The following is an 18,466-nucleotide window of genomic DNA, read 5'->3' on the forward strand; positions in this document are numbered from 1 at the left end:
AAGAAGTCGAAGGTAAATGTGTTGGAGTGGCCAAGCATGTCACCTGATCTGAACCCAATAGAATACCTGTGGGGCATCCTGAAATGCAAGGTTGAGGGATGAAAGGTGTCCAACATCACGCAACTTTGAGAAGTCATTGCAGAGGAGTGGAACAGGATCCCAGTAAAGACATGTGGAACACTGGTCAACTCCATACCGAGGAGAATAGCTGCTGTGCTCAAAAACAATGGTGGACATACAAAATACTGAAAACAATAACGCTTCAATGTGAGAAAGCACAAAGGGTTTACTCACTTTTGTTGCGCGCGCCCCCCCCCCCCTTTCACAGATATGCCCAGTATGCCACATTGTTTCCACAGAATAAATGTTTTGTGCCTGTACATGGATGACAGAATGTCTACTCTATCATTTCTTTGAGTCGAGTGTTTATAATACAGTACATCGAAGAAAAAATTTACAACAAAATATGAACATTTTTGTAAAGGGTGGACTCACTTTTGTGAGATACTGTAAAATATATATATATAGTGTCCATAAAGTGTCTTTACAATTTAAAAAAATTTATTAAAAAAAGCAAATGAATAGATAAACCTGTGGAAATTATAACAAAATGAGTCGATATTGAAGTTTTTTTTTTGCCTCATTTAATACACTTCTAGATGGGCACCATTAGTTGCATGAAGCACATCTAGACGGTAATCGATTTCCTGCCATGTTCGCTGTAGCATAGCCTCATCAAAGGTGGCAATGGCGTCAGTGATCCTTTGCTTCAGGTCGTTGATGTCCCATATCATTGTTCGATACCCGATATCTTTAACATAACCCCATAGAAAGAACTTGGAACAAATCTGATAAAAACATCCCATCAATTGCCTTTGTAATAAGAATTTTAAATTGTAAAGAGACTTTATGGACACCCTGTATGTATATATATATATATATATATATATATATATATATATATATATATATATATATATATATATATATATATATATATATATATATATATATAAGCGATACCCGTGCACATGCACGGGATAGCAGTACAACATAGCTGGTAGCAGACGGCAGACCATACACGGGGAATGACAAAAATACGCACTGTGCAAAATGCAAGTGGCACTATGGAACGCCAAGACTTCCCAAATATTGTCGGCATGTCCGCTAAGTGCCACAGCAATTTCATAGGGATCGTGTGACGGCAATCCGAGTTTTTAGTGTGCAAGCTTGGTATATATATATATATATATATATATATATATATATATATATATATATATATATACACAAACATACACATATACATATACTGTATATATAGGGTGTCTCAAAAAAATATACAACTTTTAAAATGCTTCGTTTGAGACTGAAAAAGCAGTAATTTTGTCACTAATGCTTCATTTCTTGTTGCAGAGACCCTGAAGTTTATTTTGATATGAAGCAAGCACCAGAAAAATGCCAAGACTGACCGTACAACAACGGACGAAAATTGTTGAACTTTGGCACCAGACGAAAAGTGTCATACAGGTGCAACGTCTTTACTCGAGACATTTCGGTATCCACTTGCGCCATGCACCAAACTTTCAGACAATAAAGTGCACCATCGCGAAGTTTACCAATGTGGGAACCATCTGTGACCTTCACAAGGGTCACAGTGGTCGGACGAGGACAGGTCGTAGTGAAGAAAATGTGGAAATGGTGAGACAGGCGGTCGTTCAGAGTCCAAAAAAAATGGATTCGACGACTTTCTGCCGAGACAAACATTCATAAGAGCACCCACCATTCAGAGGATCCTTCGCCAAGACATTCATGCCTTTCCATAAAAAAATTCAAACGGAAACGGTGCTTACTGATCAACAGAAACGCAAACGACTAGACTTTGCAAATTGGTTCTCAGGAAAGTTGGAGGAAGATGCAGACTTCCTCAAAAACTTCACATGACGGATGAATGCCATGCTCACTTGTCCGGGGAGGTAAACAAGCAAAACTTTCAGTACTGGGGAACTGAAAATCCTGGTAATGCATCAACTGAACTGGTGCCTCGATCTGTTCTCAAAGTCACCATGTGGGTGGCGGTTGGTTGGTATGGGATAATTGGTCCATACTTCTTTGAAGATGACCAGGGAGGCACTTGCACGATAAACCAGAGGAACTATCGCGAAATTATTCAGGAATTCTATCTGCCTGAGCTACGTACTCAGGCCCGTAGGAGAAACAACCTCATTCAGATGAGAACCCAGTGGTTCCAGCAGGATGGGGCACCACCCCATACAGCCAGGGAAACAAGGCGTTTTCTCAACCAACATTTTGAGGACCGCTTTATCTCCCTCTACGAAGATGTTGAGTGGCCACCGTATTCCCCTGACCTTACTCCTCCAGACTTCTTCTTGTGGGGGTATCTCAAGGACTGGATCTATGGAAACCCTTGGCCTCAGACTCTTGATCAGCTGAAGGAAAACATCCACTGAGAAATCCAGAACATTCCTGAGGAAACGTTTCCCAAAGTGATGGAGAACACGACAACGCGTTTGCAGGCAGTGATCGGACAACGTGGAGCCTACGTCGAACATGTGGTCGAAAAGAAAACGACGATTCTATACCAAAATTTAAATTTTGGTGGCAATTTTGACATTGGTACAATAAACTTCAACCTTTCAGCTTTCTATCCAGTCATATATCCTTTTTTTTGAATATATGTTATGACCATCCTCTTTGCAGATGAAAAGTTGTATTTTTTTTTTTGGGACACCCTGTATATGTATATACAAACATATATATACATATATATATATATATATATATATATATATATATATATATATATATATATATATATATATATATATATATATATATATATATATATGAGGCCACACGAGGAGTGATGTGAGCGACATTTTTTCAATGATATGATGATGATAGGCTCGGATGATAGGGGAAGGGTGAAAATAGTGCTCTGTGGCATCAACTCCAAAATGGCCGATGTGTCCCTTACATCACTCCTCGCGGCGCCTCACACACATATATATATATACATATTCATAAATATAAACATATATATACATATTCATAAATATAAACATATATATATATAAAAATATATATATATATATATATATATATATATATATATATATATATATATATATATATATATATATATATACATATTCATAAATATAAACATATATATACATATTCATAAATATAAACATATATATATATAAAAATATATATACATACACACAGATATGTATATATATATATATATATATATATATATAAAAATATATATACATACACACAGATATGTATGTATATATATATATATATATATATATATATATATATATATATATATATATATATATAAAAATATATATACATACACACAGATATGTATGTATATATATATATATATATATATATATATATATATATATATATATATATATATATATATATATATACATATACATACACACATATGTATATATACATATACACATATGCAAAATGAATTGCAAAAAATCAGAGCATTTCCAATGTGCTTGTACATTTATTGCACAGTTCAGCGAGTTAGGCAGTGCAATGAACAATGAACAGAAAAACACCTCTCTCAAATTCTAAACAATAAATATAACGACTACTACTACTACTACTACTACTACTTTATTGTGGGGTCGTCGGTGGAAAGTTTTTGGCCCGAGTCTTTCACGAACCAGCTGGCCAGGTCTGACGATCAACTGAAGTAGATTTGGGCAGGAATTAGTGCTGTAATTTGTTCAGGATGCTGGTGACAACTCACCTTCACATCATTCAAAGGTTATCATGGCATCTTTACATCCACCAACTAATGCTGGCAGCCGAGACACAGTTTAATGTCCCTCCACGAAGCACATTGTGGTGGAACGCCTGTTTCTGAAGCAAAAACCTGACAGTTTATAGTCAGTCAGGTCAGGAATCAAACCATCACTAGACAAACCTCAAAAATCCAGGTTAAACGCACTCCTTTTTTCCTCACTTCTCCAGTTTATGTAACCGCCTTCCAGAGGCTGTTAAGTCTCACTCTTCCCTCCAGGAATTAGAGCTGGCAGTACACCACCATCTTTTGTCATCCCAAATTCTGATTCATGATCGTCATTACCCCGTGAACCTTTCATAACCCAACCCTCTTACTTAATGATTTCAGTGTTTCTTCTCCCCACCCTTTCCTTCCCTGTTTGTTTATCCCTTTGCGAGTTGTGTCCAATTGTTGTCCAGCAACCCCACGGGCAATTTAACTTTGCTCTTCCATGAGCCTCACTCATGTAGAAAATAAATAACTCGAAAAATAGTGCTACCTTTGGGCTACACTGTCTTGGTTTGTAAAACATTCAGAGACGATTTAAACACAACACAATACTTCAAATGACAAAGATGGCAAAATTAAATGCAGGCTGATATCACAAGTGGTAATATAATAGTCCTGCAGCAAAACAGTGATTTTGAGCTGAACCGTTCAGTGGATTCACGCCATGTTTGTTTTTTTTGGTGGTTTACATAACAACAAGGTCGACTTATCCAGAATCTGCATGATGCAAGTCTGGCACTCTTGGTAAATACATCGATTTATTCTTTGGTGAATATAGCATAAACGTGTTACCGAATATTAAGTTTCTCTGTTTTACAGAATTCTTGGTTTGACTCCAATAAAACAGCTGCACCACTAGCCATGTCATTAATATGTGTCAATACAGTAATAAAACTCGTAATAGTTTCTGTTATTGCATAGTTTATTTTCCAGAATTAATTATTGCAATTCTTCAGATCAGTTCCGGGAAAGAGGTAAGTTTTTCATTGAAAATGTATTATATTTTCACTGAAACTTGGTGCCGAGTCGCTTGTAGACACAGGAAGTAAATCAACCAAACCAAGTGCAATATTGACGAGCATTTCATAATTTCGCTGGTCAAAGACAACTTACTGTCATAATATGTTACAGACTCAAGATGATAGAAAAGTGTTCTCAAAAAACGAGTTTTCTTATTTATTTTTTACACAAATAACGTGGAATGTGGCACCGATAAATGATTTGTTACCTCCGCCACCGAAAGTGTACAGAGGTTATGTTTTCGCCCTTCTCTGTTGGTCTGTGAGCAGAATATCTCAAAAACTTAGACAGATTCAGATGAAACTTGGTAAACAGGTTGGCGTGTGTGACAAGGACGAATTGATTAGATTTTGGTGAAGATACAAATCCAAGAATTATTTTGAGCCAGAAACTTCACCATTGACAGATGGGGCAAACAACAATATCAAGCACGATATCTCAAAAAAGTTGTGCACAGATTTGGACAAAACTTAGTGGATGAGTTTGGTAGGTGACAAGAAGAGGCCGATTAGATTTTGGTTAAGGTCTGGATGCAGATCTGGCGTATCTATGGGATACAAACGTTAACTGTTCAGCCTGGTTTTGATAAGTCATGAGCAGTGTGTTCCATTTTAAGTTTTAAATATATAGAAATCCATTTTACTATGCATTTATTTTCTGGTTTTTTTTTTTTTGACAGATTATGTACGTATGATAATCTGAAATCCACTTTTCATGAATAGGTGATGTGAACTGAGACCAATTTAATGGCTTGTTGAATATTTGAAAAAAAATTACATAACCAACTGGTATAATTTTATTGCCAATATCATTAAAATCATGAATATAATCCAGAACTTAAATTTTACATCACAGATGACATTTACCAAGCTTCATTGCCATTTGTTGAGCAAAAACGAGTCAACAGAATAGTTGTATTTTAATTTTCTTTTGGAGTATATATTGATATTCAACACTTGATAAAATTTATGATAACACTCTCATTTAGTGTTTTTTTTTGGAAAGAAATTGAAAGACTACAAAGATTTATGGGGAAGGAAAGAAATTGATGATAATCTGTCGCACGATATACATTAAGCTTCACAAATCTATGCGTAGTTCTATCAACCGATGAAGCTTTCATGAAATAAATAATTAATGTCATCATCATCTTGGCTGAAAGTATGTTTGTCTGTTATTCATTTTTGCTTTTTGCTCATCTTTTTCAGATAAACAGATTCCATTTGGCCACTAAAAAGATGTCTGACTGTTCATGTGTTCAGATTCTGGATCCCCTTTTGCCGATTACCAGAGAGTATCATATGTTGAAGATTATTCAGTCCAGTTAAGGAAGGGGTGATGATGTGCATTTAAAACTACAAAGATTTATGGGGAAGGATTCCAATTTGACTATCTCCTGTCACTGAAACTGTGTATCGACATACACATCCAAGTGGCATATCAGGTGCTTCCTCAAGAAGAATGGACAAACCGTTTCTGCTGCATCTGTTGAATCACCATCAACAAAAATTATACGATGTTCATCCTTTGATTTCAAAGAACAATGTAATTTTGTGGTGAAAGAAGTTTTATGCATGCACATTCATGCCACCTACACCATTGGCGAAACGTAAAACGATACAGAACTGCTGTATATGGACTGGGCAACAAAACATTGAAATAAGTTACTCTGGATGCATGTAATAATCATAAAGAAGAATGGTCCAAACTTGTGGAAATTCGGCTTCAAGGTGCAGTTGGTGATCTCCAATACCGCCGATGCCCATTATCACAATAATTGCGGATGTAAATTTATGAACCCCTGATATGTACATGTTGCATCTGATCATTGTGCAACCATTGCAAGTGGTGATTAATTGGTAGACCAGCATTTAAAGCAGTATCGAACAACATGAAATCTGCTGTCGAACACATATGGACATCAGTGGAGATATACAGACTGTACAAGTTATGTCAAGGGCAGGTGCTTAGTCGCCGTGCATTAGTGCAAAATGTGTCAGATTTATTTGGTGAGGAATTTGGTGAGGTGTGGTTCTGTTTGCCAAAGGTTTTTTTTCTTTGAATCTTCTAGTTTTCTGCTGCCAACCTTATTTGGCTTGAAGATAATGATGATGATGATGATGATGATGATGATGACATCTCTGTGGGAAATGTAGCAAAGATGATACGAAAAGAGTCAAAGACTCCAACTGCTTCAAAAACTGAGTAAAAGACAAGTCTCGACAAAGAGACAGCCTTAGAAGATACCAGCTTAACAATGATGGCTTTACTTTTAGCAAAATCCAGCAAACTAGACTGAACGCTGCCTGCCATTTTGATTGGAAACATGATCAGCAGTGCCATCACTAATCACCCGATAGCCTTGCAAATTGCACAAATTATCTTATATATTATTTCCGAGTTTGTGGTTTCGTGTCGCACTATCTTCGACTTTGTTCTGCGCTCGAGTAACGTGATATTCGGCTTACATTATCTCAAAGACCATATGAGGTGCATGGTACAAAAAAAGTAAATGAAATGGTTTTGAAACAGTGAAATCATATTCCACTTACTGCATTAAAGTAAAATTACTACTGATACTCTGCATCAGTTCCTTTCTCAAACACACCCACCCCAACATGTCGCGCAGAGTGCGGGTTATGCTAGTTGTGATTTGAGAGCGGGGTCTGATTGAAACATTCCACAACTTTACACTCACATGTTTTGTACGATGAGTACTTAACATTCAAGGGATCAGCTGCATCACCTGTTGCAAAAACAATGACTTTTGTGGAATTTTACAATCAAGTGTTAATCTCGTTCCTGTCATGAGACAACTTTGATGCAGATATATCTTCACAAAATGGGCAACAATCAATTCACTTCCAATGCTCACAACACAGAACAACAGACTGAATGAGGACAAAAGACCAATCAATAAGATGCATTAATGAGGAGGAAATGAAGGAGGACATTATCGCAGATGCGCCCACAGAACTATAGGGGTCTCACGAAGCCGAACATGCCCAAACATGAGGCAAAATGTTATGTTCTGCCTCTCCAGAACATACTGTTGTGAAAGGCAAACAACTTGGAATTTGAATTATTAAAAGCACTTGTAAATGATCCAAAAAAACCCCAGAATTCACTGGCTTTAACACCAGAGAATCATGTGAGCAGAATCACACTGTACAACCAGGGACAACGGTAGCATACATGCCATTGGTAGATATGATACCATCTGACCCTTCAACTGTCATGACTGTGAAGGAGGAGGCCCAACAGTTCACGAGACAGACTGGTCAGACCATTACAGTCGTTACTGCAGACCAACAGTTGTAGTCAATGGCATGTGGGTATATCCTGACATGTTCTGCAACTTTCTTCCAAGACGATCATATCCTCCCACCCATGGTACACTAAATCTTGTGGTGAGGCAGTTGCCCTGAAACAACTTGCATTCTCCTCCTGGAAGTCAAATCTGACCGAAGGCAATCTCCATCCATCCATCCATTAGGACCATACTTTGTACAGAGTGTCGGTGCTGCCAAAGCAGTCTCCTGGGCTATTGTGCACAATCCACTCAGGAGAGCCAGCAAACAACATGTCAAAACTCAAGAATTAACTTTCAATGTCAGAGATGATATCACAGCCGTCTCTCTGGACATATCTCGAGCTTTCGATACAGTCTGGCATCCCGCCTTACTCTCCAAATTCTCTGCCTATGGCATCCAAGGTCAACTACACACAAATGGTTACTGACTTCCTCTACTCTCATCACCAACATGTAGCACTCAAAGGAATCCTTTTATCTCCTCTCCCTGTCAAAGCTGGTGTGCACCAAGGCAGTGTTCTGGACCCATTCCTATTCCTGATCTTCATCAATGATCTCGCTGGAAAATCCTCTTTATCTATTTGCTGATGACTCTACCCTCTGCGATGACATCCCTCATCCTTCAGGCAAGTTGGCTGCAGCCTCTTCCCTCTTGTTAGAAGTTGAAAAAAAAAAAATCAGAAACTGGTCAAACACTTGGAATACATCTTTTAACTCAGAAATTCCACACACTCACTCACGCCCTTTTTAAAAGCACCATATGGCAAACCCTGCCATTAACAACTCTCTTAAAGAAATCCAGTCACTCAAACTCTTGCGTCTCACTCTTAGCCATGATCTCTCTTGGGCAAACCACATTTCAAAGTTGGCCTCCAAAGCCAGTCGCTAACTGGGTATCCTCCGTCATGGAAAGTCCTTCCTTAACACACCTGAGCTCCAATATACCTACAATGCCTTTATTATTGATGTTTGATGGAATACTGCTCTTCCCTCTGGGTTGGTGCCCCTGCCTCACAATTTTCTCAGCTTGATGCCACGGAAACCACGACCTTCAATCAAGATCATTGGAGTCTCCCATGCTGAAGCTGAGCTTATGAGCCGATCACTTTGCCATCACCAACAGGTCAGTGGTCTCTGTCTTCTTCTGCCTACATTCTAGTTTTGCACCCTCTATCTTCCTGCCTTGCCCACCCAAGTATCTGCACAACCCACACGGTCCACCTTCAATCCCATTCTAGTGAAACTGCTAAAATCCAGAACCACTGCTCACCTCCTCACTTGTTCCATTTTTCCCCCACCTATGGAACCAACTTCCACTCTCTTCGGTCTATCCCCAACCCCCTCCCTCTCAACCTTTACCTTTGTCCAATTGTGTTCTGATCCGTTCAGTGTACTAATCCGAGCTCTTCCATGAGCCTCAACTATGTATACCAAAAAAATAATAAATTGCCATGCCAATTGGTCAACAATGCAGACGACCATGAAGACCTCACACCTCTTTTGGAAAAGATAGCTGCAAACAGTAGGAGATCAAAGGTTAGACACAAAAACAAACCCATTAAACTGTGATGATTTGACTATTCATCAATACAACAGAGGACATCTTGAATATTTCAAATTCCCCAAGAGTGCCAGACTTGCACCATACAGATTCTGAACAAGAAAACTTTGTAGTTATGTAAACCAGAAAAAAAAAAAATTGTTTCGACTCCAATGCACGGTTCATCCTCTGGCTGCAGGATTACAAGGAGAGTAAAGAAAAGACTGGTACCCTAAATCATTTTCAAACCTGTACTATTGAAGGTGGCATGCAGGTAGTGGAGATGGTAGCGTATTTCAATATATAATGGTTTACCAAAAGCATATACAAACCTGTACTGTTCAAGGTCGTGGAGATAGCAGAGTATATGAATGAACAAAAAATAAATAATGGTTCCATGAAGCATATACAAACCTGAACTAGTCAAGGTCGTGGAGATGGTAGCATATTGTTACGTTTGAGGGGGGGGGTATGCATTCAAAGGGTAATTAGGATGTTTAATTTGGTATGCCATGCTGTTCGAGTTTACCAGGATCTCGATGTAATAAGTAGTAATTCAGTGGTGATAAGTTGTCTAGTAAATGTTCATTTCTTCAAGGGGGAAATGATAAATGTCACGTAATTAGATAGGGACACGGGATAGGGTAAGTGTGTCTGCGTAAACCCCTTTTGGTATTCTCTGAAGACTGGCCGTGACGTCACAGGACAGTGCAGCGGATGGCTCCGCCCCGTGATCACGATTGGCGGAAGGCGATGGCGGTGGGCCAATAAACGGCTCGATTGGGAGTGACGAGGACGAAGGATAAAAAGGTTCTGTTCGGGGTCGAAAAGGAAGAAGAAGAAGATTACAACCAGAACGATCGGTTTTTTTTGGTGTGGAAGCTGTGGCGGCAGAGAGCGTCCTGGTTGTTGGGCTGAGTCGATCGTGCTCTTGATAGTCTCTGGGAGCCTTGCCCAGCCTCGTGCCTCGCCTCGGTTGGCTCTGGGGTTCTGCTGACTCGGAGTACGGGGTCGGGCAGCGGGCGGACCTGCCTCCCTCTCCTGCTCGCGGCTTGGCGCGGGAGCTGGTTCCCTGGCGGCTGTGGGCGGACTTGGGCCAGGACCAGGAGGTCGACAGCACCGCGGTTTCTCCTGCCCCCCCCCTGGCGAGAGCAAGGCCGGCTCGTCCAGCGCCGATCCAGGGACAGTTGCGTCCACACCACGGTCCAGCCTGACCACCAGAGATAGCTACGTTTTGTGTGTGTGTGTGTGTGTGTGTTTGGCGCCTTAGAGGGATTGAGAACTGTATATTCATTGGAATTGTCTGTTTTTCCCCACGCCCGATCCCACACCATCCCGTCGAATCGCCCCGGATCCCTCTTCTTGCCGAGTCTTGTTATTTCTGGTAATTATAAAAAAAACAAATAAACATCATCAACTCAGTGAAAAGTGACTCGTGCCACCTTCCTCGTCCCGTTTGCGGTAGAGCGATTAGAACCGCCATGTTTGGGTTATAAACAAATAAATCGCCTCCATCGTTTCGGCTCATTCTATGTTGGCGGGACTGTTCAAGTCCCGTGGACGTCACATTGGTGTCAGGAGTGAGATGTTCGAACCCCTCTAAATTATATACCAGGATTAAAATCTCGCCACGAATTGGAATATAAAATTATTACAGAAAAGCGCGCGAGCGCGGGAAAATTTTGGCGGGATTTTTCAAATTTAAATTAATTGGTGGCAAACGGGACTTCTGCACCATGGCGGATGTGCAGATGTTTGAGGAGGAAGGCCACGTGTCTGGCAGCGAGTCGGGGGAAGAGGGGAGAGACGGGGGTAGGGTTGGAACCTCCCCCATTCCGAGCGTGGACCGTGCTTCATTGCCCGTAAGGGGCCGGCAGTGCCGGAAACCGGTGCGATGACGATCCAGACACTGTTGGAACGTTTAATAGGGGACATGACGGTACAAATGGCAAATCAATTCGTGACAGAGGGCAGAAATGACAGATCAATTGAGGGTAATGGGGGTACAGTTGGGTGCACGGATTGATTTAATGAGGGATGAATTGGGGGAAAAGATGGAGAAAATGAAAACTGAGATGCAGGAGTGTGTGGATGTTAAATTGGGAGAAATACAAAGTAAATTCGAGGATAGATTGGAGGAAACAAAGGTAGAAATTACATTGGAGGGGGAAAATATACGGAAAAAAATTGGTAGATAAAATTGATGCAACGAACATTCGGGTTGATAAAGTGGATGAAAGCCTGGAACGTCATCGTGCCTGTGTGGATGCTCGTATGCAGCTGCAAGTTGAAGAGTGGGGAGAGCTGAGGAAGCAAGGGATGAATTTGGCAGAGGAGGTAAAAGGATTGGAGGCTCGTTTGGACGAACAAGATAAAATTATGAGCCAAGATGAAGTCTTGGATAAAGGCCTGGTAGAGCCGTCTTTTGTAAGTAGAGTGTCCGGGTTGGTTGAGGAGCAGCTACAAACTCGCGACGGAGCCTTGGAGGAGGTTGTGCGGGCCCAGAAGATCCTGCGGGAAGAGGTGAATCGGTCCATTCAACGTTTGGAACAGGAGGCAAAATTGACCCATGAGACCCTCACCACAAAACATCTTTGGCCACAGTGGGCTCCGAAATTGGATACGCAGCCACAAGGGTGTTTGATCCCTGGGCTGGATTCAGACAAGGGAGAAACTGAGAAGCGGGCCACCGTAAAAGTGATCCCCCTGGTAAATTTCGACGGGTCAGGGAGCGTTGAAGCTTTTCTGACGCAATTTGAGTGCATTTCCCGACTAAACGGGTGGAATGAGCAGGAACGAACAGGGAATTTGGTGGCAACGTTGCGGGGACCAGCCGCAGATGTGTTAAACGTGATCGCGGAGGGGATGTTGACCAGCTCCCACATTTGCGAGGCGTTGAGCCGTCGGTTTGGGTTCGCGGCAAACTGTGATCTGGTGCGGGCCCAGCTCCAGCACCGCAGATTAAAGCCGGGTGAGACAGTGCAGGAGCTGGCACAGGACATTTACCAATCAGTCAGGATCGCGTATCGGGACCTTACAGTGGAGGCATGGGACAGACTGGCACTCGAGAAATTTTTAGCTGCTCTTCCTGACCCTGAGGTCCGAGCGCTAGTGGAGTTACAGGATCCACCCACCGTTCACCGAGCGGCCGAGTGCGCGGCCAGGCTGGCCTCGTGGAGTCGGCCGGGTCGGGTTCCAGAGAGGCCATCGGTGACGATCCGACAGGCGGAGATCCAGGATCAGGGAGGGGGGCTGGGAGAAATTGGCATTACCCAAATGTTTCAGGAAATTTGCCAGAAACTGTTAAGTTTGATAAGGGGTAATTCGGTAGTTGGTGTGCCAAAGCGGCAGGGTCCAGCCCAGCCAATAGAGCAATTCGATTATGGCCGAAGGAGTCCGGAACCGGAAGAGACATTACACCGATACCCACGGGGGCCTTTTATGGGGAGTTGTTTCCGGTGCGGGCAAAGAGGACACATGCAACGATATTGCCGGTACCCGGCGATGGAGAGACCCTCCAATAGACTTTCAAGCCCGGAGAGGATGAATCCTCCTGCTGAACCGCCAGGTCTATCCGTGATGTCCTTTCATAGGTCGTGTCCGGAGATCACTGTCGGGGGTCGGGGAGACTAGATTGGGCTGAGCATATAGGGCCATGCTCGGCTGGTGAGATTGTGGCGAAGTGCCCTCCTTTGGTGAAAAAAGTGAATTGTGGAAAAATTGGCATGGGTTTGTGAGTTCTGCTGGGTTTTAGAGTGACAATCGGGACAGTGGGTAATTGGTAACAAAGCGGGCACAAGTGGCTGTCCAATGGCTGGTGCGTGGATCGGGTGAGAAGTGCTGTGTGAGTTGTTTTAAGTGAAGAAGTGAAATGTATGGTGCACACATTGTTTTTTTTATTGGGCATGGTGTGGTAACAGGGAAGGTCATGGTCGGTGAAGTGTTAGAAATGCAGGTGTCACATGTAAGGCCGATGGGGTGGGGGAGTCATGTGGGTTTTGTGGGTGGGGATGATGTGCTTGTCCACAGGGATTGCTGAAGCTCACGGTGAGCGTGAATTGCGACCCCCTTCAAGGAGATTCACCACCTGGTGGCTAATGGTGACAGTGTCTGGAGGCAACTGGGAGAGGGTCTGGTTGGGCGACCAAGGCGGGTAGGACCTTGGCGACCCAGGAAGGCCAGAGGAGCCAGTGAGACCCCTTCCAGAGTGTTGTGCGGGATTAGAGCTGATGGCTACCAGGGGGGAGGGAATCAAAGGGAGCGGGGCGGAGAAACGTCCGGGTTGGACTAAAGCTTGCCTGTGGGCATGGTTGCACCTGAGATGCCCCCATCATCTTGTGGTAACCCACCCCACGGCCATGACGGGATTCAGCCTGCATGATTAAAATGAGGACCATGACCTAGAAATGTGATGATGACCATGGTGTGAGTGTTGTGAAGATGTGTGAGTCCCATTCGATCCCGCACAACTTGACAGGTGCAGCAAGGGCATGATGTCCGCATAATTTTGGGGCAAGCAAATTTGAAAATTGGCTCCCCAGGTAACGCTGGGTCTATTAGCATGCACTGGGGGAGGCGGTCGAGTGTAAATATCCTGTGAATAGTGTCGTTAAGGCTTAGAGTAGGAATGTAAAGTATAAGTGTTGTGTTTTTGTGGAACCTTTTGTTTCCCCTCCCCAGATCACTGGAAGAGTGTTGGGCAAGAGCGATGATCCGGAGGATGGAGTGCAACTTCGCTCAGTGCTCTCATGTGATAAAATAAAAAATAAAAAATAAAAAAAAACCAAATGATTGTTTAGGCGAGGATAAGGCCATAAGGGGGTAGTACATTAAGCAGGATAGGTAAGTTAGCTGCGACTCGCTGCCCATTGCCCCTCCTACTTTATTTCGTTAGGTTAATTAGGTGTGAGTCAGTAAGTGTTAAGGCTGGTACGGTAGCGCCTGTGATATACCTTGCAGGAGCTGCGGTACCAGAGGAGGGGGCAGTGTTACGTTTGAGGGGGGGTATGCATTCAAAGGGTAATTAGGATGTTTAATTAGGTATGCCATGCTGTTCGAGTTTACCAGGATCTCCATGTAATAAGTAGTAATTCAGTGGTGATAAGTTGTCTAGTAAATGTTCATTTCTTCAAGGGGGAAATGATAAATGTCACGTAATTAGATAGGGACACGGGATAGGGTAAGTGTGTCTGCGTAAATCCCTTTTGGTATTCTCTGAAGACTGGCCGTGACGTCACAGGACAGTGCAGCGGATGGCTCCGCCCCGCGATCACGATTGGCGGAAGGCGATGGCGGTGGGCCAATAAACGGCTTGATTGGGAGTGACGAGGACGAAGGATAAAAAGGTTCTGTTCGGGGTCGAAAAGGAAGAAGAAGATTACAACCAGAACGATCGTTTTTTTTTGGTGTGGAAGCTGTGGCGGCAGAGAGCGTCCTGGTTGTTGGGCTGAGTCGATCGTGCTCTTGATCGTGTCTGGGAGCCTTGCCGAGCCTCGTGCCTCGCCTCGGTTGGCTCTGGGGTTCTGCTGACTCGGAGTATGGGGTCGGGCAGCGGGCGGACCTGCCTCCCTCTCCTGCTCGCGGCTTGGCGCGGGAGCTGGTTCCCTGGCGGCTGTGGGCGGACTTGGGCCAGGACCAGGAGGTCGACAGCACCGCGGTTTCTCCTGCCCCCCCTGGCGAGAGCAAGGCCGGCTCGTCCAGCGCCGATCCAGGGACAGTTGCGTCCACACCACGGTCCAGCCTGACCACCAGAGATAGCTACGTTGTGTGTGTGTGTGTGTGTGTGTGTGTGTGTGTGTGTGTGTGTGTGTGTGTGTGTGTGTGTGTGTGTGTGTGTGTGTGTGTGTGTGTGTGTGTGTGTGTGTGTGTGTGTGTTTGGTGCCTTAGAGGGATTGAGAACTGTATATTCATTGGAATTGTCTGTGTTTTTCCCCATGCCCGATCCCACACCATCCCGTCGAATCGCCCCGGATCCCTCTTCTTGCCGAGTCTTATTTCTGGTAATTATAAAAAAAAAACAAATAAACATCATCAACTCAGTGAAAAGTGACTCGTGCCACCTTCCTCGTCCCGTTTGCGGTAGAGCGATTAGAACCGCCATGTTTGGGTTATAAACAAATAAATCGCCTCCATCGTTTCGGCTCATTCTACGTTGGCGGGACTGTTCAAGTCCCGTGAACGTCACAATATGTTTTCATAAATAAATAATGGTTCCATAAAGCATATACAAACCTACACTATTCAAGGTAGTATGTAGGTAGTGGAGATCATAGCATATATAAATAAATTAATAAAGGTTCTCTAAAACATATACAAACCTGTATTATTAAACGTGGAGTTTCAGTCGTGAGGATGGGAGTGAAAATAAATTAATAATGGTTGCCTAAAGTAAATAATATATACAATACTGTTGTTCTCTCCTGTGAAATATCTTTTCAAAGAAAATCGTGCGTCCAATCACTTTTGGCTCATGTGCCGGCAGGAGGAAGAAGAAGAAGAGTAGGATGCTGAAGAAGAATCGAGACTTGAGAGTGTGCAAGGAGAAAGGTAGTTTTTTTTTAGATCCTCGTGGAGGATCTCTAAGTCTTACTCATAGTACAGCTGATAATCTCTCATATCATAAGAATTGCGCAAATGATGACTAAAGCATGAAATTTCTATCAGTGTTAGTACATGCCATAAGCTTCATTTTCAGATCGGGGGGGGGGGGGGGGGTAAGGCAGATTTGACCTCTGAGAACCGTGAGAGGTCAATGACCTCAAAGTATAAAAATATTGATGTTTGGCGTCATTGGGTAATGGTAAACATGTTTATGATGTACACACCATGCATTTGTGTTCCAATAAAAGTGTCTACATATTCCACACAGCGTTGGTAATTATTTACAGGTGTCTAGCTTTGACCTCTGAGGACAGTGAGAGGTCAATGACCTAAAAATATCAAAATATTGATGTTTGGCTTCATTGGTAAATGGTAAACATGCTTATGATGTACACACCATGCATTTGTGTTCCAACAGAAGTGTCTACATATTTCACACAGTGTTGGTAGTTATTTACAGATGTCTAGCTTTGACCTACTGGTCCTTGACACGAGAGACATCATGGACACCCCAGTGGCAGAAACAGTGAGGAAGATTGAGTCCCTTGGTGAGGAGCAGTACACAAAGTTTGTTGAAGAAAGACTGGAACTATGCACGAAGCCAGTTACAGAAACACTGCCCAAGAACAAGTTGCCACTCTTCAGTCGGCCACAGACCAAGACACAGTCAAAGCAGCAGATCCAACTCGCCGCAGTGAAGAGTGACTGTAGTCTCTTCTCGAGGCTGTATATTGCCTGCCAATCACGTGATGGGCATCTGGACCAGTTCTTCTGCCACGAGAACCAGGCAGCCCCACCAGCATTATCAACAGGAGGAAAACTGCGCCTTGGAGTCAAAGCAGATCTACTACACTGCCTGAAATCAGACCAACCCGAAACCACAAGCGCACCTGGGGTTGATGCCACAATCCTTGACGGAGCAGCTATTGTTCAAATGCTCAATCCTGTCACGGCAAAGACCTTTGAAGAGTATGTGAACACAGTCTTTGCTTTGCACCTTACATCTCCACTCAACTCGAAAAGGTCAACAGACTCGACCTCATCTGGGATGTATATCTACCTGACAGCCTGAAAGGCACGACCACACAGAAGAGGGGCAAGGGCGTCAGGAAGAGAGTGGCTCCCTCTACAGTCATGCCTCAGAACTGGAAGGACTTCCTTCGTGTGGATCAAAACAAGACTGAGCTCTTTGGTTTCCTGTCACGAGAGGCCATTCGTCTTCCAATAGCAGATGGCAAGGAAATGTATGCAACATGTGAAACCGAGGTCCTGTGCTCTCCTGCCGAGTCAGACTTGACCAGCCTCGCCCCATGTTCACACGAGGAGGCGGACACTCGCCTGCTTCTACATGTGGTAGATGCTGTGCAGAAGGGGATCAAGAAGGTGGCCATACGCACTGTGGATACTGATGTTGTGGTACTGGCTGTGGCTTCATTCAACATCAATCCTGACGAGCTGTGGATAGCTCTTGGTACTGGATCCAGCTTCCGGTACATCGCTGTTCACCAACTGGCTGCCGCCATGAACCCAAGACAATGTGCTACTCTCCCCATCTTCCATGCCCTCACAGGGTGCGACACTGTGTCTTTTTTCGCTGGCAGAGGGAAGAAGACTGCCTGGGAGATTTGGAAAGTGTTCCCACAGGTGACTGATGCCTTTGAAGAACTCTTACGCATGCCAAGTGATGTCAGTGAGGAGTCGATGTCACTGCTGGAGCGCTTCGTTGTGCTGATGTATGACCACACCAGTGACACCATGGAAGTGAATGATGCTAGGAAACAGCTCTTCGCACACAAGTCTAGGGCTCTAGAAAACATTTCCCCAACGCAGGCAGCACTCCAGCAGCACATCAAGCGTGCATCTCTCCAGGGCAACTGCTGGAACCAAACTCTGGTCCTAAATCCAGAGTTACCAATCCCATCTGACTGGGGCTGGACAAAGGAGGCCTCTGGGTGGCAGCCTCTTTGGACGACACTGCCAGAGGCATAGAAATCTTGCCACGAACTGATCCACTGCGGCTGCAAGAAGGGATGTACCGGCCGCTGCAAGTGCACCAAGGCTGCATTCAAGTGGACTGCATTATGTGCATGTTCGGGAGACTGTTAGGTGCAATCAGACACCTTTATATTTATGCGTC

General features: G+C 43.5%; 1 protein-coding gene across 2 annotated transcripts in view; it reads right to left on the reverse strand.

Annotated features, from left to right (window-relative positions):
• Positions 1-18,466, reverse strand: part of LOC147021407 (bis(5'-adenosyl)-triphosphatase enpp4-like) — a 70,401-nt gene that overhangs the window by 48,270 nt on the left and 3,665 nt on the right. The gene's annotated exons all lie outside the window — the stretch shown is intronic.

This window comes from Eptatretus burgeri, chromosome 8 (assembly GCF_056783735.1).
Source record: "Eptatretus burgeri isolate ZD-2024b chromosome 8, Ebu_testis_v1, whole genome shotgun sequence".
In the NCBI taxonomy this organism is placed as follows: domain Eukaryota; kingdom Metazoa; phylum Chordata; class Myxini; order Myxiniformes; family Myxinidae; genus Eptatretus; species Eptatretus burgeri.